This window comes from Ranitomeya imitator, chromosome 4, assembly GCF_032444005.1.
Source record: "Ranitomeya imitator isolate aRanImi1 chromosome 4, aRanImi1.pri, whole genome shotgun sequence".
Taxonomy (NCBI): Eukaryota; Metazoa; Chordata; class Amphibia; order Anura; family Dendrobatidae; genus Ranitomeya; species Ranitomeya imitator.
In genome coordinates this window covers 682,730,144-682,756,301 of record NC_091285.1, presented here as the reverse complement: position 1 = coordinate 682,756,301, position 26,158 = coordinate 682,730,144, and the positions used below count along the sequence as shown (strand labels likewise).

At 38.4% G+C, this 26,158-nt stretch overlaps 16 non-coding genes across 16 annotated transcripts; all 16 read left to right on the top strand.

The window, feature by feature from the left end:
• The first annotated feature begins 1,677 nt into the window (after nt 1-1,677).
• TRNAW-CCA (transfer RNA tryptophan (anticodon CCA)) lies at nt 1,678-1,749 on the top strand. Its single transcript has one exon. It is a non-coding gene; the product is annotated as a tRNA-Trp (tRNA).
• Nucleotides 1,750-2,746: 997 nt separating this feature from the next.
• Nucleotides 2,747-2,818, top strand: TRNAW-CCA (transfer RNA tryptophan (anticodon CCA)). The gene has a single exon. It is a non-coding gene; the product is annotated as a tRNA-Trp (tRNA).
• A 2,087-nt stretch (nt 2,819-4,905) lies between these two features.
• Nucleotides 4,906-4,977, top strand: TRNAW-CCA (transfer RNA tryptophan (anticodon CCA)). Its single transcript has one exon. It is a non-coding gene; the product is annotated as a tRNA-Trp (tRNA).
• A 1,006-nt stretch (nt 4,978-5,983) lies between these two features.
• Nucleotides 5,984-6,055, top strand: TRNAW-CCA (transfer RNA tryptophan (anticodon CCA)). The gene has a single exon. It is a non-coding gene; the product is annotated as a tRNA-Trp (tRNA).
• A 1,006-nt stretch (nt 6,056-7,061) lies between these two features.
• Nucleotides 7,062-7,133, top strand: TRNAW-CCA (transfer RNA tryptophan (anticodon CCA)). The gene has a single exon. It is a non-coding gene; the product is annotated as a tRNA-Trp (tRNA).
• Nucleotides 7,134-8,139: 1,006 nt separating this feature from the next.
• Nucleotides 8,140-8,211, top strand: TRNAW-CCA (transfer RNA tryptophan (anticodon CCA)). Its single transcript has one exon. It is a non-coding gene; the product is annotated as a tRNA-Trp (tRNA).
• A 1,006-nt stretch (nt 8,212-9,217) lies between these two features.
• Nucleotides 9,218-9,289, top strand: TRNAW-CCA (transfer RNA tryptophan (anticodon CCA)). Its single transcript has one exon. It is a non-coding gene; the product is annotated as a tRNA-Trp (tRNA).
• A 1,006-nt stretch (nt 9,290-10,295) lies between these two features.
• On the top strand, nt 10,296-10,367 carry TRNAW-CCA (transfer RNA tryptophan (anticodon CCA)). The gene has a single exon. It is a non-coding gene; the product is annotated as a tRNA-Trp (tRNA).
• Nucleotides 10,368-11,373: 1,006 nt separating this feature from the next.
• TRNAW-CCA (transfer RNA tryptophan (anticodon CCA)) lies at nt 11,374-11,445 on the top strand. The gene has a single exon. It is a non-coding gene; the product is annotated as a tRNA-Trp (tRNA).
• A 1,006-nt stretch (nt 11,446-12,451) lies between these two features.
• On the top strand, nt 12,452-12,523 carry TRNAW-CCA (transfer RNA tryptophan (anticodon CCA)). Its single transcript has one exon. It is a non-coding gene; the product is annotated as a tRNA-Trp (tRNA).
• Nucleotides 12,524-13,529: 1,006 nt separating this feature from the next.
• Nucleotides 13,530-13,601, top strand: TRNAW-CCA (transfer RNA tryptophan (anticodon CCA)). The gene has a single exon. It is a non-coding gene; the product is annotated as a tRNA-Trp (tRNA).
• A 1,006-nt stretch (nt 13,602-14,607) lies between these two features.
• Nucleotides 14,608-14,679, top strand: TRNAW-CCA (transfer RNA tryptophan (anticodon CCA)). Its single transcript has one exon. It is a non-coding gene; the product is annotated as a tRNA-Trp (tRNA).
• Nucleotides 14,680-15,685: 1,006 nt separating this feature from the next.
• TRNAW-CCA (transfer RNA tryptophan (anticodon CCA)) lies at nt 15,686-15,757 on the top strand. The gene has a single exon. It is a non-coding gene; the product is annotated as a tRNA-Trp (tRNA).
• Nucleotides 15,758-16,763: 1,006 nt separating this feature from the next.
• TRNAW-CCA (transfer RNA tryptophan (anticodon CCA)) lies at nt 16,764-16,835 on the top strand. Its single transcript has one exon. It is a non-coding gene; the product is annotated as a tRNA-Trp (tRNA).
• Nucleotides 16,836-17,842: 1,007 nt separating this feature from the next.
• Nucleotides 17,843-17,914, top strand: TRNAL-CAA (transfer RNA leucine (anticodon CAA)). Its single transcript has one exon. It is a non-coding gene; the product is annotated as a tRNA-Leu (tRNA).
• A 1,006-nt stretch (nt 17,915-18,920) lies between these two features.
• Nucleotides 18,921-18,992, top strand: TRNAW-CCA (transfer RNA tryptophan (anticodon CCA)). The gene has a single exon. It is a non-coding gene; the product is annotated as a tRNA-Trp (tRNA).
• Nucleotides 18,993-26,158: the final 7,166 nt, after the last annotated feature.

Genomic DNA, 26,158 nt, shown 5'->3' with positions numbered 1-26,158 from the left:
ATATTATCTCATGCACTTTTCATGTGAAGTATTGGAGGAAACATGCTTTTCAACTGACCTTGTGCACAATGGTAGCGCTTCTTACTCCAGTAAAGAAGGCTGCGTGTTGATATCACATCAGGGTCGAGAAGCTCTTTCATCTTTTCATAACTTCATCGATGCTTGTGTTAAGATTGAAAACGGAAACTGAGTAATTCCACTGACAATAGAAAAATTCGACTTTGTTGCCACCTGTAGGCAAAGTGTTTAAAAATGTGTTTTATTTAAGTTATGTAGATTAACATCTTATCAACAATACTGTGATGAAAAATATCATTTGGGAATTGAGTTCAAAACATTAAAAAAAAAATAATCCTTGCCGGGAACAGCTAACACTTTGTTCATGCCATTGTCATCTTTGAATTTGTAAGAAAAGAGAGTTTATTATTAGATTTTAAATTTTAAACTGGAAATCCCTGAATCAGAATGTCATGATCTTAATTCATCCTTGTTTATATCTTTTCCAAAATGGGAGTAAAAGTTGCAAGTTTCCTGAGGCTTCCAGATTTTATCTTGTGCACTTTTCATGAGAAGTATTGGGCGTACATGCTTTTCAACTGACCTCGTGGCACATTGGTAGCGCATCTGACTCCATATCAGAAGGTTGCGTGTTCATATCACGTCGGTCTCAAGTAACTCTATCATCTTTTCATAACTTAATCGATGCTTGGGTAAAGATTGAAACGGAAACTGCGTAATCCTACTGACAATAGAATAGCTCAACGTTGTTGTCATGTGTCAGCGCAGTGTTTGAAAAGTGTTTTATTTAAATGATATAGATTAATATCTTATCAACTATACTTTGATGAGAAATATCATTTGGGAATTGAGTTCAAAACATAAAAAAATCCATGCCGGGAACAGCCAATACTTTGTTCATGCCATTGTCTTCTTTGAATTTCTTAGAGAAGAGGGCTTATTACTAGATATTTAATTTTAAACTGGAAATCAATGAATCCGAATGTGATGATTTTAATTCAGCCCTGTTTATGTCTTTTTCTAAACTGTGATTAAAAGTAGCAAATTTCCAGATGGGGTCCATATATTATCTCATGCACTTTTCATGTGAAGTATTGGAGCAAACATGCTTTTCAACTGACCTTGTGCACAATGGTAGTGCTTCTGACTCCAGTAAAGAAGGCTGCGTGTTGATATCACATCAGGGTCGAGAAGCTGTTTCATCTTTTCATAACTTCATCGATGCTTGTGTTAAGATTGAAAACGGAAACTGAGTAATTCCACTGACAATAGAAAAATTCGACTTTGTTGCCACCTGTAGGCAAAGTGTTTAAAAATGTGTTTTATTTAAGTTATGTAGATTAACATCTTATCAACAATACTGTGATGAAAAATATAATTTGGGAATTGAGTTCAAAACATAAAAAAAATAATCCTTGCCGGGAACAGCTAACACTTTGTTCATGCCATTGTCATCTTTGAATTTGTAAGAAAAGAGAGTTTATTATTAGATTTTAAATTTTAAACTGGAAATCCCTGAATCAGATTGTCATGATCTTAATTCATCCTTGTTTATATCTTTTCCAAAATGGGAGTAAAAGTTGCAAGTTTCCTGATGGCTTCCAGATATTATCTCGTGCACTTTTCATGAGAAGTATTGGGCGTACATGCTTTTCAACTGACCTCGTGGCGCAACGGTAGCGCGTCTGACTCCAGATCAGAAGGTTGCGTGTTCAAATCACGTCGTGGTCAAGTAACTCTATCATCTTTTCATAACTTAATCGATGCTTGGGTAAAGATTGAAACGGAAACTGCGTAATCTACTGACAATAGAATAGCTCAACGCTGTGTCAGCGCAGTGTTTGAAAAATGTTTTATTTAAATGATATAGATTAATATCTTATCAACAATACTTTGATGAGAAATATCATTTGGGAATTGAGTTCAAAACATAAAAAAATCCATGCCGGGAACAGCCAATACTTTGTTCATGCCATTGTCTTCTTTGAATTTCTTAGAGAAGAGGGCTTATTACTAGATATTTAATTTTAAACTGGAAATCAATGAGTCCGAATGTGATGATTTTAATTCAGCCCTGTTTATGTCTTTTTCTAAACTGTGATTAAAAGTAGCAAATTTCCAGATGGGGTCCATATATTATCTCATGCACTTTTCATGTGAAGTATTGGAGCAAACATGCTTTTCAACTGACCTTGTGCACAATGGTAGCGCTTCTGACTCCATTAAAGAAGGCTGCGTGTTGATATCACATCAGGGTCGAGAAGCTCTTTCATCTTTTCATAACTTCATCGATGCTTGTGTTAAGATTGAAAACGGAAACTGAGTAATTCCACTGACAATAGAAAAATTGGACTTTCTTGCCACCTGTAGGCAAAGTGTTTAAAAAAGTGTTTTATTTAAGTTATGTAGATTAACATCTTATCAACAATACTGTGATGAAAAATATCATTTGGGAATTGAGTTCAAAACAAAAAAAAATAATCCTTGCCGGGAACAGCTAACACTTTGTTCATGCCATTGTCATCTTTGAATTTGTAAGAAAAGAGAGTTTATTATTAGATTTTACATTTTAAACTGGAAATCCCTGAATCAGAATGTCATGATCTTAATTCATCCTTGTTTATATCTTTTCCAAAATGGGAGTAAAAGTTGCAAGTTTCCTGATGGCTTCCAGATATTATCTCGTGCACTTTTCATGAGAAGTATTGGGCGTACATGCTTTTCAACTGACTTCGTGGCGCAACGGTAGCGCGTCTGACTCCAGATCAGAAGGTTGCGTGTTCAAATCACGTCGGGGTCAAGTTACTCTATCATCTTATCTTAACTTAATCGATGCTTGGGTAAAGATTGAAACGGAAACTGCTTAATCCTACTGACAATAGAAAAGCTCAACGTTGTTGTCATGTGTCAGCGCAGTGTTTGAAAAGTGTTTTATTTAAATGATATAGATTAATATCTTATCAACAATACTTTGATGAGAAATATCATTTGGGAATTGAGTTCAAAACATAAAAAAATCCATTTCGAGAATAGCCAATACTTTGTTCATGCCATTGTCTTCTTTGAATTTCTTAGAGAAGAGGGCTTATTACTAGATATTTAATTTTAAACTGGAAATCAATGAATCCGAATGTGATGATTTTAATTCAGCCCTGTTTATGTCTTTTTCTAAACTGTGATTAAAAGTAGCAAATTTCTAGATGGGGTCCATATATTATCTCATGCACTTTTCATGTGAAGTATTGGAGGAAACATGCTTTTCAACTGACCTTGTGCACAATGGTAGCGCTTCTTACTCCAGTAAAGAAGGCTGCGTGTTGATATCACATCAGGGTCGAGAAGCTCTTTCATCTTTTCATAACTTCATCGATGCTTGTGTTAAGATTGAAAACGGAAACTGAGTAATTCCACTGACAATAGAAAAATTCGACTTTGTTGCCACCTGTAGGCAAAGTGTTTAAAAATGTGTTTTATTTAAGTTATGTAGATTAACATCTTATCAACAATACTGTGATGAAAAATATCATTTGGGAATTGAGTTCAAAACATTAAAAAAAAAATAATCCTTGCCGGGAACAGCTAACACTTTGTTCATGCCATTGTCATCTTTGAATTTGTAAGAAAAGAGAGTTTATTATTAGATTTTAAATTTTAAACTGGAAATCCCTGAATCAGAATGTCATGATCTTAATTCATCCTTGTTTATATCTTTTCCAAAATGGGAGTAAAAGTTGCAAGTTTCCTGAGGCTTCCAGATTTTATCTTGTGCACTTTTCATGAGAAGTATTGGGCGTACATGCTTTTCAACTGACCTCGTGGCACATTGGTAGCGCATCTGACTCCATATCAGAAGGTTGCGTGTTCATATCACGTCGGTCTCAAGTAACTCTATCATCTTTTCATAACTTAATCGATGCTTGGGTAAAGATTGAAACGGAAACTGCGTAATCCTACTGACAATAGAATAGCTCAACGTTGTTGTCATGTGTCAGCGCAGTGTTTGAAAAGTGTTTTATTTAAATGATATAGATTAATATCTTATCAACTATACTTTGATGAGAAATATCATTTGGGAATTGAGTTCAAAACATAAAAAAATCCATGCCGGGAACAGCCAATACTTTGTTCATGCCATTGTCTTCTTTGAATTTCTTAGAGAAGAGGGCTTATTACTAGATATTTAATTTTAAACTGGAAATCAATGAATCCGAATGTGATGATTTTAATTCTGCCCTGTTTATGTCTTTTCTAAACTGTGATTAAAAGTAGCAAATTTCCAGATGGGGTCCATATATTATCTCATGCACTTTTCATGTGAAGTATTGGAGCAAACATGCTTTTCAACTGACCTTGTGCACAATGGTAGCGCTTCTGACTCCATTAAAGAAGGCTGCGTGTTGATATCACATCAGGGTCGAGAAGCTCTTTTATCTTTTCATAACTTCATCGATGCTTGTGTTAAGATTGAAAACGGAAACTGAGTAATTCAACTGACAATAGAAAAATTCGACTTTGTTGCCACCTGTAGGCAAAGTGTTTAAAAATGTGTTTTATTTAAGTTATGTAGATTAACATCTTATCAACAATACTGTGATGAAAAATATCATTTGGGAATTGAGTTCAAAACATAAAAAAAATAATCCTTGCCGGGAACAGCTAACACTTTGTTCATGCCATTGTCATCTTTGAATTTGTAAGAAAAGAGAGTTTATTATTAGATTTTAAATTTTAAACTGGAAATCCCTGATTCAGAATGTCATGATCTTAATTCATCCTTGTTTATATCTTTTCCAAAATGGGAGTAAAAGTTGCAAGTTTCCTGATGGCTTCCAGATATTATCTCGTGCACTTTTCATGAGAAGTATTGGGCGTACATGCTTTTCAACTGACCTCGTGGCGCAACGGTAGCGCGTCTGACTCCAGATCGGAAGGTTGCGTGTTCAAATCACGTCAGGGTCAAGTAACTCTATCATCTTTTCATAACTTAATCGATGCTTGGGTAAAGATTGAAACGGAAACTGCGTAATCCTACTGACAATAGAATAGCTCAACGTTGTTGTCATGTGTCAGCGCAGTGTTTGAAAAGTGTTTTATTTAAATGATATAGATTAATATCTTATCAACAATACTTTGATGAGAAATATCATTTGGGAATTGAGTTCAAAACATAAAAAAATCCATGCCGGGAACAGCCAATACTTTGTTCATGCCATTGTCTTCTTTGAATTTCTTAGAGAAGAGGGCTTATTACTAGATATTTAATTTTAAACTGGAAATCAATGAATCCGAATGTGATGATTTTAATTCAGCCCTGTTTATGTCTTTTCTAAACTGTGATTAAAAGTAGCAAATTTCCAGATGGGGTCCATATATTATCTCATGCACTTTTCATGTGAAGTATTGGAGCAAACATGCTTTTCAACTGACCTTGTGCACAATGGTAGCGCTTCTGACTCCATTAAAGAAGGCTGTGTGTTGATATCACATCAGGGTCGAGAAGCTCTTTCATCTTTTCATAACTTCATCGATGCTTGTGTTAAGATTGAAAACGGAAACTGAGTAATTCCGCTGACAATAGAAAAATTCGACTTTGTTGCCACCTTTAGGCAAAGTGTTTAAAAATGTGTTTTATTTAAGTTATGTAGATTAACATCTTATCAACAATACTGTGATGAAAAATATCATTTGGGAATTGAGTTCAAAACATAAAAAAAATAATCCTTGCCGGGAACAGCTAACACTTTGTTCATGCCATTGTCATCTTTGAATTTGTAAGCAAAGAGAGTTTATTATTAGATTTTAAATTTTAAACTGGAAATCCCTGATTCAGAATGTCATGATCTTAATTCATCCTTGTTTATATCTTTTCCAAAATGGGAGTAAAAGTTTCAAGTTTCCTGATGGCTTCCAGATATTATCTTGTGCACTTTTCATGAGAAGTATTGGGCGTACATGCTTTTCAACTGACCTCGTGGCGCAACGGTAGCGCGTCTGACTCCAGATCAGAAGGTTGCGTGTTCAAATCACGTCGGGGTCAAGTAACTCTATCATCTTTTCATAACTTAATCGATGCTTGGGTAAAGATTGAAACGGAAACTGCGTAATCCTACTGACAATAGAATAGCTCAACGTTGTTGTCATGTGTCAGCGCGGTGTTTGAAAAGTGTTTTATTTAAATGATATAGATTAATATCTTATCAACAATTCTTTGATGAGAAATATCATTTGGGAATTGAGTTCAAAACATAAAAAAATCCATGCCGGGAACAGCCAATACTTTGTTCATGCCATTGTCTTCTTTGAATTTCTTAGAGAAGAGGGCTTGTTACTAGATATTTAATTTTAAACTGGAAATCAATTAATCCGAATGTGATGATTTTAATTCAGCCCTGTTTATGTCTTTTCTAAACTGTGATTAAAAGTAGCAAATTTCCAGATGGGGTCCATATATTATCTCATGCACTTTTCATGTGAAGTATTGGAGCAAACATGCTTTTCAACTGACCTTGTGCACAATGGTAGCGCTTCTGACTCCATTAAAGAAGGCTGCGTGTTGATATCACATCAGGGTCGAGAAGCTCTTTCATCTTTTCATAACTTCATCGATGCTTGTGTTAAGATTGAAAACGGAAACTGAGTAATTCAACTGACAATAGAAAAATTCGACTTTGTTGCCACCTGTAGGCAAAGTGTTTAAAAATGTGTTTTATTTAAGTTATGTAGATTAACATCTTATCAACAATACTGTGATGAAAAATATCATTTGGGAATTGAGTTCAAAACATAAAAAAAATAATCCTTGCCGGGAACAGCTAACACTTTGTTCATGCCATTGTCATCTTTGAATTTGTAAGAAAAGAGAGTTTATTATTAGATTTTAAATTTTAAACTGGAAATCCCTGATTCAGAATGTCATGATCTTAATTCATCCTTGTTTATATCTTTTCCAAAATGGGAGTAAAAGTTGCAAGTTTCCTGATGGCTTCCAGATATTATCTCGTGCACTTTTCATGAGAAGTATTGGGCGTACATGCTTTTCAACTGACCTCGTGGCGCAACGGTAGCGCGTCTGACTCCAGATCAGAAGGTTGCGTGTTCAAATCACGTCGGGGTCAAGTAACTCTATCATCTTTTCATAACTTAATCGATGCTTGGGTAAAGATTGAAACGGAAACTGCGTAATCCTACTGACAATAGAATAGCTCAACGTTGTTGTCATGTGTCAGCGCGGTGTTTGAAAAGTGTTTTATTTAAATGATATAGATTAATATCTTATCAACAATTCTTTGATGAGAAATATCATTTGGGAATTGAGTTCAAAACATAAAAAAATCCATGCCGGGAACAGCCAATACTTTGTTCATGCCATTGTCTTCTTTGAATTTCTTAGAGAAGAGGGCTTATTACTAGATATTTAATTTTAAACTGGAAATCAATGAATCCGAATGTGATGATTTTAATTCAGCCCTGTTTATGTCTTTTCTAAACTGTGATTAAAAGTAGCAAATTTCCAGATGGGGTCCATATATTATCTCATGCACTTTTCATGTGAAGTATTGGAGCAAACATGCTTTTCAACTGACCTTGTGCACAATGGTAGCGCTTCTGACTCCATTAAAGAAGGCTGTGTGTTGATATCACATCAGGGTCGAGAAGCTCTTTCATCTTTTCATAACTTCATCGATGCTTGTGTTAAGATTGAAAACGGAAACTGAGTAATTCCACTGACAATAGAAAAATTCGACTTTGTTGCCACCTTTAGGCAAAGTGTTTAAAAATGTGTTTTATTTAAGTTATGTAGATTAACATCTTATCAACAATACTGTGATGAAAAATATCATTTGGGAATTGAGTTCAAAACATAAAAAAAATAATCCTTGCCGGGAACAGCTAACACTTTGTTCATGCCATTGTCATCTTTGAATTTGTAAGAAAAGAGAGTTTATTATTAGATTTTAAATTTTAAACTGGAAATCCCTGATTCAGAATGTCATGATCTTAATTCATCCTTGTTTATATCTTTTCCAAAATGGGAGTAAAAGTTGCAAGTTTCCTGATGGCTTCCAGATATTATCTTGTGCACTTTTCATGAGAAGTATTGGGCGTACATGCTTTTCAACTGACCTCGTGGCGCAACGGTAGCGCGTCTGACTCCAGATCAGAAGGTTGCGTGTTCAAATCACGTCGGGGTCAAGTAACTCTATCATCTTCTCATAACTTAATCGATGCTTGGGTAAAGATTGAAACGGAAACTGCGTAATCCTACTGACAATAGAATAGCTCAACGTTGTTGTCTTGTGTCAGAGCGGTGTTTGAAAAGTGTTTTATTTAAATGAAATAGATTAATATCTTATCAACAATACTTTGATGAGAAATATCATTTGGGAATTGAGTTCAAAACATAAAAAAATCCATGCCGGGAACAGCCAATACTTTGTTCATGCCATTGTCTTCTTTGAATTTCTTAGAGAAGAGGGCTTGCTACTAGATATTTAATTTTAAACTGGAAATCAATTAATCCGAATGTGATGATTTTAATTCAGCCCTGTTTATGTCTTTTCTAAACTGTGATTAAAAGTAGCAAATTTCCAGATGGGGTCCATATATTATCTCATGCACTTTTCATGTGAAGTATTGGAGCAAACATGCTTTTCAACTGACCTTGTGCACAATGGTAGCGCTTCTGACTCCATTAAAGAAGGCTGCGTGTTGATATCACATCAGGGTCGAGAAGCTCTTTCATCTTTTCATAACTTCATCGATGCTTGTGTTAAGATTGAAAATGTAAACTGAGTAATTCAACTGACAATAGAAAAATTCGACTTTGTTGCCACCTGTAGGCAAAGTGTTTAAAAATGTGTTTTATTTAAGTTATGTAGATTAACATCTTATCAACAATACTGTGACGAAAAATATCATTTGGGAATTGAGTTCAAAACATAAAAAAAATAATCCTTGCCGGGAACAGCTAACACTTTGTTCATGCCATTGTCATCTTTGAATTTGTAAGAAAAGAGAGTTTATTATTAGATTTTAAATTTTAAACTGGAAATCCCTGATTCAGAATGTCATGATCTTAATTCATCCTTGTTTATATCTTTTCCAAAATGGGAGTAAAAGTTGCAAGTTGCCTGATGGCTTCCAGATATTATCTTGTGCACTTTTCATGAGAAGTATTGGGCGTACATGCTTTTCAACTGACCTCGTGGCGCAACGGTAACGCGTCTGACTCCAGATCAGAAGGTTGCGTGTTCAAATCACGTCGCGGTCAAGTAACTCTATCATCTTTTCATAACTTAATCGATGCTTGGGTAAAGATTGAAACAGAAACTGCGGAAGCCTACTGACAATAGAATAGCTCAACGTTGTTGTCATGTGGCAGTGCAGTGTTTGAAAACTGTTTTATATAAATGATATAGATTAATATCTTATCAACAATACTTTGATGAGAAATATCATTTAGGAATTGAGTTCAAAACATAAAAAAATCCATGCCCGGAACAGCCAATACTTTGTTCATGCCATTGTCTTCTTTGAATTTCTTAGAGAAGAGGGCTTATTACTAGATATTTAATTTTAAACTGGAAATCAATGAATCCGAATGTGATGATTTTAATTCAGCCCTGTTTATGTCTTTTCTAAACTGTGATTAAAAGAAGCAAATTTCCAGATGGGGTCCATATATTATCTCATGCACTTTTCATGTGAAATATTGGAGCAAACATGCTTTTCAACTGACCTTATGCACAATGGTAGCACTTCTGACTCCATTAAAGAAGGCTGCGTGTTGATATCACATCAGGGTCGAGAAGCTCTTTCATCTTTTCATAACTTCGTCGATGCTTGTGTTAGTATTGAAAACGGAAACTGAGTAATTCAACTGAAAATAGAAAAATTCGACTTTGTTGCCACCTGTAGGCAAAGTGTTTAAAAATGTGTTTTATTTAAGTTATGTAGATTAACATCTTATCAACAATACTGTGATGAAAAATATCATTTGGGAATTGAGTTCAAAACATAAAAAAAATAATCCTTGTCGGGAACAGCTAACACTTTGTTCATGCCATTGTCATCTTTGAATTTGTAAGAAAAGAGAGTTTATTATTAGATTTTAAATTTTAAACTGGAAATCCCTGATTCAGAATGTCATGATCTTAATTCATCCTTGTTTATATCTTTTCCAAAATGGGAGTAAAAGTTTCAAGTTTCCTGATGGCTTCCAGATATTATCTTGTGCACTTTTCATGAGAAGTATTGGGCGTACATGCTTTTCAACTGACCTCGTGGCGCAACGGTAGCGCGTCTGACTCCAGATCAGAAGGTTGCGTGTTCAAATCACGTCGGGGTCAAGTAACTCTATCATCTTTTCATAACTTAATCGATGCTTGGGTAAGGATTGAAACGGAAACTGCGTAATCCTACTGACAATAGAATAGCTCAACGTTGTTGTCATGTGTCAGCGCGGTGTTTGAAAAGTGTTTTATTTAAATGATATAGATTAATATCTTATCAACAATACTTTGATGAGAAATATCATTTGGGAATTGAGTTCAAAACATAAAAAAATCCATGCCGGGAACAGCCAATACTTTGTTCATGCCATTGTCTTCTTTGAATTTCTTAGAGAAGAGGGCTTGTTACTAGATATTTAATTTTAAACTGGAAATCAATTAATCCGAATGTGATGATTTTAATTCAGCCCTGTTTATGTCTTTTCTAAACTGTGATTAAAAGTAGCAAATTTCCAGATGGGGTCCATATATTATCTCATGCACTTTTCATGTGAAGTATTGGAGCAAACATGCTTTTCAACTGACCTTGTGCACAATGGTAGCGCTTCTGACTCCATTAAAGAAGGCTGCGTGTTGATATCACATCAGGGTCGAGAAGCTCTTTCATCTTTTCATAACTTCATCGATGCTTGTGTTAAGATTGAAAACGGAAACTGAGTAATTCAACTGACAATAGAAAAATTCGACTTTGTTGCCACCTGTAGGCAAAGTGTTTAAAAATGTGTTTTATTTAAGTTATGTAGATTAACATCTTATCAACAATACTGTGACGAAAAATATCATTTGGGAATTGAGTTCAAAACATAAAAAAAATAATCCTTGCCGGGAACAGCTAACACTTTGTTCATGCCATTGTCATCTTTGAATTTGTAAGAAAAGAGAGTTTATTATTAGATTTTAAATTTTAAACTGGAAATCCCTGATTCAGAATGTCATGATCTTAATTCATCCTTGTTTATATCTTTTCCAAAATGGGAGTAAAAGTTGCAAGTTTCCTGATGGCTTCCAGATATTATCTCGTGCACTTTTCATGAGAAGTATTGGGCGTACATGCTTTTCAACTGACCTCGTGGCGCAACGGTAGCGCGTCTGACTCCAGATCAGAAGGTTGCGTGTTCAAATCACGTCGGGGTCAAGTAACTCTATCATCTTTTCATAACTTAATCGATGCTTGGGTAAAGATTGAAACGGAAACTGCGTAATCCTACTGACAATAGAATAGCTCAACGTTGTTGTCATGTGTCAGCGCGGTGTTTGAAAAGTGTTTTATTTAAATGATATAGATTAATATCTTATCAACAATTCTTTGATGAGAAATATCATTTGGGAATTGAGTTCAAAACATAAAAAAATCCATGCCGGGAACAGCCAATACTTTGTTCATGCCATTGTCTTCTTTGAATTTCTTAGAGAAGAGGGCTTATTACTAGATATTTAATTTTAAACTGGAAATCAATGAATCCGAATGTGATGATTTTAATTCAGCCCTGTTTATGTCTTTTCTAAACTGTGATTAAAAGTAGCAAATTTCCAGATGGGGTCCATATATTATCTCATGCACTTTTCATGTGAAGTATTGGAGCAAACATGCTTTTCAACTGACCTTGTGCACAATGGTAGCGCTTCTGACTCCATTAAAGAAGGCTGTGTGTTGATATCACATCAGGGTCGAGAAGCTCTTTCATCTTTTCATAACTTCATCGATGCTTGTGTTAAGATTGAAAACGGAAACTGAGTAATTCCACTGACAATAGAAAAATTCGACTTTGTTGCCACCTTTAGGCAAAGTGTTTAAAAATGTGTTTTATTTAAGTTATGTAGATTAACATCTTATCAACAATACTGTGATGAAAAATATCATTTGGGAATTGAGTTCAAAACATAAAAAAAATAATCCTTGCCGGGAACAGCTAACACTTTGTTCATGCCATTGTCATCTTTGAATTTGTAAGAAAAGAGAGTTTATTATTAGATTTTAAATTTTAAACTGGAAATCCCTGATTCAGAATGTCATGATCTTAATTCATCCTTGTTTATATCTTTTCCAAAATGGGAGTAAAAGTTGCAAGTTTCCTGATGGCTTCCAGATATTATCTTGTGCACTTTTCATGAGAAGTATTGGGCGTACATGCTTTTCAACTGACCTCGTGGCGCAACGGTAGCGCGTCTGACTCCAGATCAGAAAGTTGCGTGTTCAAATCACGTCGGGGTCAAGTAACTCTATCATCTTCTCATAACTTAATCGATGCTTGGGTAAAGATTGAAACGGAAACTGCGTAATCCTACTGACAATAGAATAGCTCAACGTTGTTGTCTTGTGTCAGAGCGGTGTTTGAAAAGTGTTTTATTTAAATGAAATAGATTAATATCTTATCAACAATACTTTGATGAGAAATATCATTTGGGAATTGAGTTCAAAACATAAAAAAATCCATGCCGGGAACAGCCAATACTTTGTTCATGCCATTGTCTTCTTTGAATTTCTTAGAGAAGAGGGCTTGCTACTAGATATTTAATTTTAAACTGGAAATCAATTAATCCGAATGTGATGATTTTAATTCAGCCCTGTTTATGTCTTTTCTAAACTGTGATTAAAAGTAGCAAATTTCCAGATGGGGTCCATATATTATCTCATGCACTTTTCATGTGAAGTATTGGAGCAAACATGCTTTTCAACTGACCTTGTGCACAATGGTAGCGCTTCTGACTCCATTAAAGAAGGCTGCGTGTTGATATCACATCAGGGTCGAGAAGCTCTTTCATCTTTTCATAACTTCATCGATGCTTGTGTTAAGATTGAAAATGTAAACTGAGTAATTCAACTGACAATAGAAAAATTCGACTTTGTTGCCACCTGTAGGCAAAGTGTTTAAAAATGTGTTTTATTTAAGTTATGTAGATTAACATCTTATCAACAATACTGTGACGAAAAATATCATTTGGGAATTGAGTTCAAAACATAAAAAAAATAATCCTTGCCGGGAACAGCTAACACTTTGTTCATGCCATTGTCATCTTTGAATTTGTAAGAAAAGAGAGTTTATTATTAGATTTTAAATTTTAAACTGGAAATCCCTGATTCAGAATGTCATGATCTTAATTCATCCTTGTTTATATCTTTTCCAAAATGGGAGTAAAAGTTGCAAGTTGCCTGATGGCTTCCAGATATTATCTTGTGCACTTTTCATGAGAAGTATTGGGCGTACATGCTTTTCAACTGACCTCGTGGCGCAACGGTAACGCGTCTGACTCCAGATCAGAAGGTTGCGTGTTCAAATCACGTCGCGGTCAAGTAACTCTATCATCTTTTCATAACTTAATCGATGCTTGGGTAAAGATTGAAACAGAAACTGCGGAAGCCTACTGACAATAGAATAGCTCAACGTTGTTGTCATGTGGCAGTGCAGTGTTTGAAAACTGTTTTATATAAATGATATAGATTAATATCTTATCAACAATACTTTGATGAGAAATATCATTTAGGAATTGAGTTCAAAACATAAAAAAATCCATGCCCGGAACAGCCAATACTTTGTTCATGCCATTGTCTTCTTTGAATTTCTTAGAGAAGAGGGCTTATTACTAGATATTTAATTTTAAACTGGAAATCAATGAATCCGAATGTGATGATTTTAATTCAGCCCTGTTTATGTCTTTTCTAAACTGTGATTAAAAGAAGCAAATTTCCAGATGGGGTCCATATATTATCTCATGCACTTTTCATGTGAATTATTGGAGCAAACATGCTTTTCAACTGACCTTATGCACAATGGTAGCACTTCTGACTCCATTAAAGAAGGCTGCGTGTTGATATCACATCAGGGTCGAGAAGCTCTTTCATCTTTTCATAACTTCGTCGATGCTTGTGTTAGTATTGAAAACGGAAACTGAGTAATTCAACTGAAAATAGAAAAATTCGACTTTGTTGCCACCTGTAGGCAAAGTGTTTAAAAATGTGTTTTATTTAAGTTATGTAGATTAACATCTTATCAACAATACTGTGATGAAAAATATCATTTGGGAATTGAGTTCAAAACATAAAAAAAATAATCCTTGTCGGGAACAGCTAACACTTTGTTCATGCCATTGTCATCTTTGAATTTGTAAGAAAAGAGAGTTTATTATTAGATTTTAAATTTTAAACTGGAAATCCCTGATTCAGAATGTCATGATCTTAATTCATCCTTGTTTATATCTTTTCCAAAATGGGAGTAAAAGTTGCAAGTTTCCTGATGGCTTCCAGATATTATCTTGTGCACTTTTCATGAGAAGTATTGGGCGTACATGCTTTTCAACTGACCTCGTGGCGCAACGGTAGCGCGTCTGACTCCAGATCAGAAGGTTGCGTGTTCAAATCACGTCGCGGTCAAGTAACTCTATCATCTTTTCATAACTTAATCGATGCTTGGGTAAAGATTGAAACGGAAACTGCGTAAGCCTACTGACAATAGAATAGCTCAACTTTGTTGTCATGTGGCAGTGCAGTGTTTGAAAACTGTTTTATATAAATGATATAGATTAATATCTTATCAACAATACTTTGATGAGAAATATCATTTGGGAATTGAGTTCAAAACATAAAAAATGCCATGCCGGGAACAGCCAATACTTTGTTCATGCCATTGTCTTCTTTGAATTTCTTAGAGAAGAGGGCTTATTACTAGATATTTAATTTTAAACTGGAAATCAATGAATCCGAATGTGATGATTTTAATTCAGCCCTGTTTATGTCTTTTCTAAACTGTGATTAAAAGAAGCAAATTTCCAGATGGGGTCCATATATTATCTCATGCACTTTTCATGTGAAGTATTGGAGCAAACATGCTTTTCAACTGACCTTGTGCACAATGTTAGCGCTTCTGACTCCATTAAAGAAGGCTGCGTGTTGATATCACATCAGGGTCGAGAAGCTCTTTCATCTTTTCATAACTTCATTGATGCTTGTGTTAAGATTGAAAACGGAAACTGAGTAATTCCACTGACAATAGATAAATTCGACTTTGTTGCCACCTGTAGGCAAAGTGTTTAAAAATGTGTTTTATTTAAGTTATGTAGATTAATATCTTATCAACAATACTGTGATGAAAAATATCATTTGGGAATTGAGTTCAAAACATAAAAAAAATAATCCTTGCCGGGAACAGCTAACACTTTGTTCATGCCATTGTCTTCTTTGAATTTGTAAGAAAAGAGAGTTTATTATTAGATTTTAAATTTTAAACTGGAAATCCCTGAATCAGAATGTCATGATCTTAATTCATCCTTGTTTATATCTTTTCCAAAATGGGAGTAAAAGTTGAAAGTTTCCTTATGGCTTCCAGATATTCTCTTGTGCACTTTTCATGAGAAGTATTGGGTGTATATGCTTTTCAACTGACCTCGTGGTGCAACGGTAGCGCGTCTGACTCCAGATCAGAAGGTCGCGTGTCCAATTCACGTCGGGGTCAATTAACTCTATCATCTTTTCATAACTTAATTGATGCTTGGGTAAAGATTGAAACGGAAACTGCGTAATCCTACTGACAATAGAATAGCTCAACGTTGTTGTCATGTGTCAGCACAGTGTTTGAAAAGTGTTTTATTTAAATGATATAGATTAATTTCTAATCAACAATACTTTGATGAGAAATATCATTTGGGAATTGAATTCAAAACATAAAAAAATCCATGCCGGGAACAGCCAATACTTTGTTCATGCCATTGTCTTCTTTGAATTTCTTAGAGAAGAGGGCATAATACTAGATATTTAATTTTAAAATGGAAATCAATGAATCCGAATGTGATGATTTTAATTCAGCCCTGTTTATGTCTTTTCTAAACTGTGATTAAAAGTAGCAAATTTCCAGATGGGGTCCATATATTATCTCATGCACTTTTCATGTGAATTATTGGAGCAAACATGCTTTTCAACTGACCTTGTGCACAATGGTAGCGCTTCTGACTCCATTAAAGAAGGCTGCGTGTTGATATCACATCAGGGTCGAGAAGCTCTTTCATCTTTTCATAACTTCATCGATGCTTGTGTTAAGATGGAAAACGGAAACTGAGTAATTCCACTGACAATAGAAAAATTCGACTTTGTTGCCACCTGTAGGCAAAGTGTTTAAAAATGTGTTTTATTTAAGTTATGTAGACTAACATCTTATCAACAATACTGAGATGAAAAATATCATTTGGGAATTGAGTTCAAAACATAAAAAAAATAATCCTTGCCGGGAACAGCTAACACTTTGTTCATGCCATTGTCTTCTTTGAATTTGTAAGAAAAGTGAGTTTATTATTAGATTTTAAATTTGAAACTGGAAATCCCTGAATCAGAATGTCATGATCTTAATTCACCCTTGTTTATATCTTTTCTAAAATGGGAGTAAAAGTTGCAAGTTTCCTGATGGCTTCCAGATATTATCTTGTGCACTTTTCATGAGAAGTATTGGGCGTACAAGCTTTTCAACTGACCTCGTGGCGCAACGGTAGCGCGTCCGACTCCAGATCAGAAGGTTGCATGTTCAAATCACGTCGGGGTCAAATAACTCTATCATCTTTTCATAACTTAATCGATGCTTGGGTAAAGATTGAAACGGAAACTGCGTAATCCTACTGACAATAGAATAGCTCAACGTTGTTTTCATGTGTCAGCGCAGTGGTTGAATAGTGTTTTATTTAAATGATATAGATTAATATCTTATCAACAATACTTTGATGAGAAATATCATTTGGGAATTGAGTTCAAAACATAAAAAAATCCATGCCGGGAACAGCCAATACTTTGTTCATGCCATTGTCTTCTTTGAATTTCTTAGAGAAGAAGGCTTATTACTAGATATTTAATTTTAAAATGGAAATCAATGAATCCGAATGTGATGATTTTAATTCAGCCCTGTTTATGTCTTTTCTAAACTGTGATTAAAAGTAGCAAATTTCCAGATGGGGTCCATATATTATCTCATGCACTTTTCATGTGAATTATTGGAGCAAACATGCTTTTCAACTGACCTTGTGCACAATGGTAGCGCTTCTGACTCCATTAAAGAAGGCTGCGTGTTGATATCACATCAGGGTCGAGAAGCTCTTTCATCTTTTCATAACTTCATCGATGCTTGTGTTAAGATGGAAAACGGAAACTGAGTAATTCCACTGACAATAGAAAAATTCGACTTTGTTGCCACCTGTAGGCCAAAGTGTTTAAAAATGTGTTTTATTTAAGTTATGTAGATTAACATCTTATCAACAATACTGTGATGAAAAATATCATTTGGGAATTGAGTTCAAAACATAAAAAAAATAATCCTTGCCGGGAACAGCTAACACTTTGTTCATGCCATTGTCTTCTTTGAATTTGTAAGAAAAGAGAGTTTATTATTAGATTTTAAATTTTAAACTGGAAATCCCTGAATCAGAATGTCATGATCTTAATTCATCCTTGTTTATATCTTTTCCAAAATGGGAGTAAAAGTTGAAAGTTTCCTTATGGCTTCCAGATATTCTCTTGTGCACTTTTCATGAGAAGTATTGGGTGTATATGCTTTTCAACTGACCTCGTGGCGCAACGGTAGCGCGTCTGACCCAAGATCTGAAGGTTGCGTGTCCAAATCACGTCGGGGTCAAGTAACTCTATAGTCTTTTCATAACTTAATTGATGCTTGGGTAAAGATTGAAACGGAAACTGCGTAATCCTACTGACAATAGAATAGCTTAACTTTGTTGTCATGTGTCAGCGCAATGTTTGTAAAGTGTTTTATTTAAATGATATAAATTAATATCTTATCAGCACTACTTTGATGAGAAATATCATTTGGGAATTGAGTTCAAAACATAAAAAAATCCATGCCGGGAAAAGCAAATACTTTGTTCATGCCATTGTCTTCTTGGAATTTCTAAGAGAAGAGGGATTATTACTAGATATTTTATTTTAAACTGCAAATCAATGAATCCGAATGTGATGATTTTAATTCAGCCCTGTTTATGTCTTTTCTAAACTGTGATTAAAAGTAGCAAATTTCCAGATGGGGTCCATATATTATCTCATGCACTTTTCATGTGAAGTATTGGAGCAAACATGCTTTTCAACTGACCTTGTGCACAATGGTAGCGCTTCTGACTCCAGTAAAGAAGGCTGCGTGCTGATATCACATCAGGGTCGAGAAGCTCTTTCATCTTTTCATAACTTCATCGATGCTTGTGTTAAGATTGAAAACGGAAACTGAGTAATTCCACTGACAATAGAAAAATTCAACTTTGTTGCCACCTGTAGGCAAAGTGTTTAAAAATGTGTTTTATTTAAGTTATGTAGATTAACATCTTATCAACAATACTGTGATGAAAAATATCATTTGGGAATTGAGTTCAAAACATAAAAAAAATAATCCTTGCCGGGAACAGCTAACACTTTGTTCATGCCATTGTCATCTTTGAATTTGTAAGAAAAGAGAGTTTATTATTAGATTTTAAATTTGAAACTGGAAATCCCTGAACCAGAATGTCATGATCTTAATTCATCCTTGTTTATATCTTTTCCAAAATGGGAGTAAAAGTTGCAAGTTTCCTGATGGCTTCCAGATATTATCTCATGCACTTTTCATGAGAAGTATTGGGCGTACATGCGTTTCAACTGACCTCGTAGTGCAACGGTAGCGCGTCTGACTCCAGATCAGAAGGTTGCATGTTCAAATCACGTCGGGGTCAAGTAACTCTATTATCTTTTCATAACTTAATCGATGCTTGGGTAAAGATTGAAACGGAAACTGCGTAATCCTACTGACAATAGAATAGCTCAAAGTTGTTGTCATGTGTCAGCGCAGTGGTTGAATAGTGTTTTATTTAAATGATATAGATTAATATCTTATCAACAATACTTTGATGAGAAATATCATTTGGGAATTGAGTTCAAAACATAAAAAAATCCATGCCGGGAACAGCCAATACTTTGTTCATGCCATTTTCTTCTTTGAATTTCTTAGAGAAAAAGGCTTATTACTAGATATTTAATTTTAAACTGGAAATCAATGAATCCGAATGTGATGATTTTAATTCAGCCCTGTTTATGTCTTTTCTAAACTGTGATTAAAAGTAGCAAATTTCCAGATGGGGTCCATATATTATCTCATGCACTTTTCATGTGAAGTATTGGAGCAAACATGCTTTTCAACTGACCTTGTGCCCAATGGTAGCGCTTCTGACTCCATTAAAGAAGGCTGCGTGTTGATATCACATCAGGGTCGAGAAGCTCTTTCATCTTTTCATAACTTCATCGATGCTTGTGTTAAGACTGAAAACGGAAACTGAGTAATTCCACTGACAATAGAAAAGTTTGACTTTGTTGCCACCTGTAGGCAAAGTGGTTAAAAATAGAGTTGAGCGACCTTGACCTTTTTAGAGTCGAGCCGGGTTTCGCGAAACCCGACTATCTCAAAAGTCGGGTCGAGTGAAATCGGCCGATTATGACGTAAAGTCGGGATCGACCGAAACACGAAACCCAATGCAAGTCAATGGGGCAGCATAGTCGGCAGTGAGTGGGGGCCAGGAAAACACCTAGAGTGCCCATTTTAATGTCAAAACCATCCATTCTTCTTAATGAAGCTTGTCAAGCGTAATTTACCTTATAATAATTGGAAGGCATTTGAAATTGGGGGTCATTTGGCTAAAGTTGTGGTGGGTAGGGCTGGTTCAAGTAATTAGTGGGCCCAGGAAATCTGGACCACGTCACGGCAGTGGAGCAGGGAGAGGTAAGTATTTCAACTTTGCAAGTGCTGTGATCCTGAGCAAGCAGGGGGGCCCACTCGTTGGCATTGGCACTGGCACAGGGCCCCTAAAAGTACAGCGGTGTGTTTGCATGGCGGGGGCGCCTCCCACCAGCAGCAACACTTTTGCATACTATGAGAGGCCCTGTGCCAGTGACGTCGCCAACTAGTATTCCTCCCCCCACCTGATGAAGGAACCTGTACTTTCATCTGCACCTTCCTCTTTGTCCCCGTGTAAGGTGGTATGGTATGCGGGAAGAGCAACCTGACTTTCAGCAGGGTCACAATGTTGTTGTGTAGCGTGCACGGGGAATGTTGCGTTATGGGTCAATGTACGAGCAGACTCATCTATCACTGGCTGGGCAATGGGCAGGATGAGGAGGAAACACAGATATAGGCCCAAAGAATAAAGTGGGCTAAATGCAGTTCAAAATTGGTAACACAGGAATAACCAGGGGGCATTGCAGTGGAGGACAACTGGAATGAGAGGCTGACACAGAGAGTAGGTCCAAATCAGTAAGTAGTCGAAATGCAGTTCAAAATTGGCAACAGTAGTAAACAGGCGGCACAGCTTTGTTCAGTGGAGGAGAACAGCAAGGAGTGGCTGACACCGATAGTAGGCCCCAACCCAACTAGTAGGCCAAATGCAGTCTAACATTAACAACTACTTAACGAGCGCCTGAAAACGGAATTTCAGGACAGGAAACCAGGAGAACAGCAAGGAGCGGCAGACACCGATAGTAGGCCCAAACGAACTAGTACGCCAAATGCAGTTGTTCCGTTTAACCACAATTTAATGAGAGCCTGAAGATAGAAGTTCAGGAAAGGCAACCTGGAGAACACCTTGGAGTGGAACACACCATCTCTCTACACCCCATACCCAATTTGTAGGCCCAATGCAGCGTAGTTTCCAACAACTACTAAACGAGAGCATGATGATCGAAGCATTGGCGAGGAAACCTGGGGAACACCTTGGAGTGGAACACACCATCTCTCTACACCCCATACCCAATTTGTAGGCCTAATGCAGCGTAGTTTCCAACAACTACTAAACGAGAGCATGATGATCGAAGCATTGGCGAGGAAACCTGGGGAACACCTTGGAGTGGAACACACCATCTCTCTACAGTGGAACACACCATCTCTCTACATCCCATACCCAATTTGTAGGCCTAATGCAGCGTAGTTTCCAACAACTACTAAACGAGAGCCGGAAGATCGAAGCTCAGGAAAGGCAACCTGGAGAACACCTTGGAGTGGAACACACCATCTCTCTACACCCCATACCCAATTTGTAGGTCTAATGCAGCGTAGTTTCCAACAACTACTAAACGAGAGCATGATGATCGAAGCATTGGCGAGGAAACCTGGGGAACACCTTGGAGTGGAACACACCATCTCTCTACACCCCATACCCAATTTGTAGGCCTAATGCAGCGTAGTTTCCAACAACTACTAAACGAGAGCATGATGATCGAAGCATTGGCGAGGAAACCTGGGGAACACCTTGGAGTGGAACACACCATCTCTCTACAGTGGAACACACCATCTCTCTACATCCCATACCCAATTTGTAGGCCTAATGCAGCGAAGTTTCCAACAACTACTAAACGAGAGCCGGAAGATCGAAGCTCAGGAAAGGCAACCTGGAGAACACCTTGGAGTGGAACACACCATCTCTCTACACCCCATACCCAATTTGTAGGCCTAATGCAGCGTAGTTTCCAACATCAACTAAACGAGAGCCGGAAGATCGAAGCTCAGGAAAGGCAACCTGGAGAACACCTTGGAGTGGAACACACCATCTCTCTACACCCCATACCCAATTTGTAGGCCCAATGCAGCGTAGTTTCCAACAACTACTAAACGAGAGCATGATGATCGAAGCATTGGCGAGGAAACCTGGGGAACACCTTGGAGTGGAACACACCATCTCTCTACACCCCATACCCAATTTGTAGGCCTAATGCAGCGTAGTTTCCAACAACTACTAAACGAGAGCATGATGATCGAAGCATTGGCGAGGAAACCTGGGGAACACCTTGGAGTGGAACACACCATCTCTCTACAGTGGAACACACCATCTCTCTACATCCCATACCCAATTTGTAGGCCTAATGCAGCGTAGTTTCCAACAACTACTAAACGAGAGCCGGAAGATCGAAGCTCAGGAAAGGCAACCTGGAGAACACCTTGGAGTGGAACACACCATCTCTCTACACCCCATACCCAATTTGTAGGCCCAATGCAGCGGAGTTTCCAACAACTACTAAACGAGAGCATGATGATCGAAGCATTGGCGAGGAAACCTGGGGAACACCTTGGAGTGGAACACACCATCTCTCTACACCCCATACCCAATTTGTAGGCCTAATGCAGCGTAGTTTCCAACAACTACTAAACGAGAGCCGGAAGATCGAAGCTCAGGAAAGGCAACCTGGAGAACACCTTGGAGTGGAACACACCATCTCTCTACACCCCATACCCAATTTGTAGGCCTAATGCAGCATAGTTTCCAACAACTACTAAACGAGAGCCGGAAGATCGAAGCTCAGGAAAGGCAACCTGGAGAACACCTTGGAGTGGAACACACCATCTCTCTACACCCCATACCCAATTTGTAGGCCCAATGCAGCGGAGTTTCCAACAACTACTAAACGAGAGCATGATGATCGAAGCATTGGCGAGGAAACCTGGGGAACACCTTGGAGTGGAACACACCATCTCTCTACACCCCATACCCAATTTGTAGGCCTAATGCAGCGTAGTTTCCAACAACTACTAAACGAGAGCCGGAAGATCGAAGCTCAGGAAAGGCAACCTGGAGAACACCTTGGAGTGGAACACACCATCTCTCTACACCCCATACCCAATTTGTAGGCCTAATGCAGCGTAGTTTCCAACAACTACTAAACGAGAGCCGGAAGATCGAAGCTCAGGAAAGGCAACCTGGAGAACACCTTGGAGTGGAACACACGATCTCTCTACACCCCATACCCAATTTGTAGGCCCAATGCAGCGTAGTTTCCAACAACTACTAAACGAGAGCATGATGATCGAAGCATTGGCGAGGAAACCTGGGGAACACCTTGGAGTGGAACACACCATCTCTCTACACCCCATACCCAATTTGGAGGCCTAATGCAGCGTAGTTCCAACAACTACTAAACGAGAGCCGGAAGATCGAAGCTCAGGAAAGGCAACCTGGAGAACACCTTGGAGTGGAACACACCATCTCTCTACACCCCATACCCAATTTGTAGGCCTAATGCAGCGTAGTTTCCAACAACTTCTAAACGAGAGCCGGAAGATCGAAGCTCAGGAAAGGCAACCTGGAGAACACCTTGGAGTGGAACACACCATCTCTCTACACCCCATACCCAATTTGTAGGCCCAATGCAGCGGAGTTTCCAACAACTACTAAACGAGAGCATGATGATCGAAGCATTGGCGAGGAAACCTGGGGAACACCTTGGAGTGGAACACACCATCTCTCTACACCCCATACCCAATTTGGAGGCCTAATGCAGCGTAGTTTCCAACAACTACTAAACGAGAGCCGGAAGATCGAAGCTCAGGAAAGGCAACCTGGAGAACACCTTGGAGTGGAACACACCATCTCTCTACACCCCATACCCAATTTGTAGGCCTAATGCAGCGTAGTTTCCAACAACTACTAAACGAGAGCCGGAAGATCGAAGCTCAGGAAAGGCAACCTGGAGAACACCTTGGAGTGGAACACACGATCTCTCTACACCCCATACCCAATTTGTAGGCCCAATGCAGCGTAGTTTCCAACAACTACTAAACGAGAGCATGATGATCGAAGCATTGGCGAGGAAACCTGGGGAACACCTTGGAGTGGAACACACCATCTCTCTACACCCCATACCCAATTTGTAGGCCTAATGCAGCGTAGTTCCAACAACTACTAAACGAGAGCCGGAAGATCGAAGCTCAGGAAAGGCAACCTGGAGAACACCTTGGAGTGGAACACACCATCTCTCTACACCCCATACCCAATTTGTAGGCCTAATGCAGCGTAGTTTCCAACAACTTCTAAACGAGAGCCGGAAGATCGAAGCTCAGGAAAGGCAACCTGGAGAACACCTTGGAGTGGAACACACCATCTCTCTACACCCCATACCCAATTTGTAGGCCCAATGCAGCGGAGTTTCCAACAACTACTAAACGAGAGCATGATGATCGAAGCATTGGCGAGGAAACCTGGGGAACACCTTGGAGTGGAACACACCATCTCTCTACACCCCATACCCAATTTGTAGGCCTAATGCAGCGTAGTTTCCAACAACTACTAAACGAGAGCTGGAAGATCGAAGCTCAGGAAAGGCAACCTGGAGAACACCTTGGAGTGGAACACACCATCTCTCTACACCCCATACCCAATTTGTAGGCCTAATGCAGCGTAGTTTCCAACAACTACTAAACGAGAGCCGGAAGATCGAAGCTCAGGAAAGGCAACCTGGAGAACACCTTGGAGTGGAACACACGATCTCTCTACACCCCATACCCAATTTGTAGGCCCAATGCAGCGTAGTTTCCAACAACTACTAAACGAGAGCATGATGATCGAAGCATTGGCGAGGAAACCTGGGGAACACCTTGGAGTGGAACACACCATCTCTCTACACCCCATACCCAATTTGGAGGCCTAATGCAGCGTAGTTCCAACAACTACTAAACGAGAGCCGGAAGATCGAAGCTCAGGAAAGGCAACCTGGAGAACACCTTGGAGTGGAACACACCATCTCTCTACACCCCATACCCAATTTGTAGGCCTAATGCAGCGTAGTTTCCAACAACTTCTAAACGAGAGCCGGAAGATCGAAGCTCAGGAAAGGCAACCTGGAGAACACCTTGGAGTGGAACACACCATCTCTCTACACCCCATACCCAATTTGTAGGCCCAATGCAGCGGAGTTTCCAACAACTACTAAACGAGAGCATGATGATCGAAGCATTGGCGAGGAAACCTGGGGAACACCTTGGAGTGGAACACACCATCTCTCTACACCCCATACCCAATTTGTAGGCCTAATGCAGCGTAATTTCCAACAACTACTAAACGAGAGCCGGAAGATCGAAGCTCAGGAAAGGCAACCTGGAGAACACCTTGGAGTGGAACACACGATCTCTCTACACCCCATACCCAATTTGTAGGCCCAATGCAGCGTAGTTTCCAACAACTACTAAACGAGAGCATGATGATCGAAGCATTGGCGAGGAAACCTGGGGAACACCTTGGAGTGGAACACACCATCTCTCTACACCCCATACCCAATTTGGAGGCCTAATGCAGCGTAGTTCCAACAACTACTAAACGAGAGCCGGAAGATCGAAGCTCAGGAAAGGCAACCTGGAGAACACCTTGGAGTGGAACACACCATCTCTCTACACCCCATACCCAATTTGTAGGCCTAATGCAGCGTAGTTTCCAACAACTTCTAAACGAGAGCCGGAAGATCGAATCTCAGGAAAGGCAACCTGGAGAACACCTTGGAGTGGAACACACCATCTCTCTACACCCCATACCCAATTTGTAGGCCCAATGCAGCGGAGTTTCCAACAACTACTAAACGAGAGCATGATGATCGAAGCATTGGCGAGGAAACCTGGGGAACACCTTGGAGTGGAACACACCATCTCTCTACACCCCATACCCAATTTGTAGGCCTAATGCAGCGTAGTTTCCAACAACTACTAAACGAGAGCCGGAAGATCGAAGCTCAGGAAAGGCAACCTGGAGAACACCTTGGAGTGGAACACACCATCTCTCTACACCCCATACCCAATTTGTAGGCCTAATGCAGCGTAGTTTCCAACAACTACTAAACGAGAGCCGGAAGATCGAAGCTCAGGAAAGGCAACCTGGAGAACACCTTGGAGTGGAACACACCATCTCTCTACACCCCATACCCAATTTGTAGGCCCAATGCAGCGTAGTTTCCAACAACTACTAAACGAGAGCATGATGATCGAAGCATTGGCGAGGAAACCTGGGGAACACCTTGGAGTGGAACACACCATCTCTCTACACCCCATACCCAATTTGGAGGCCTAATGCAGCGTAGTTCCAACATCTACTAAACG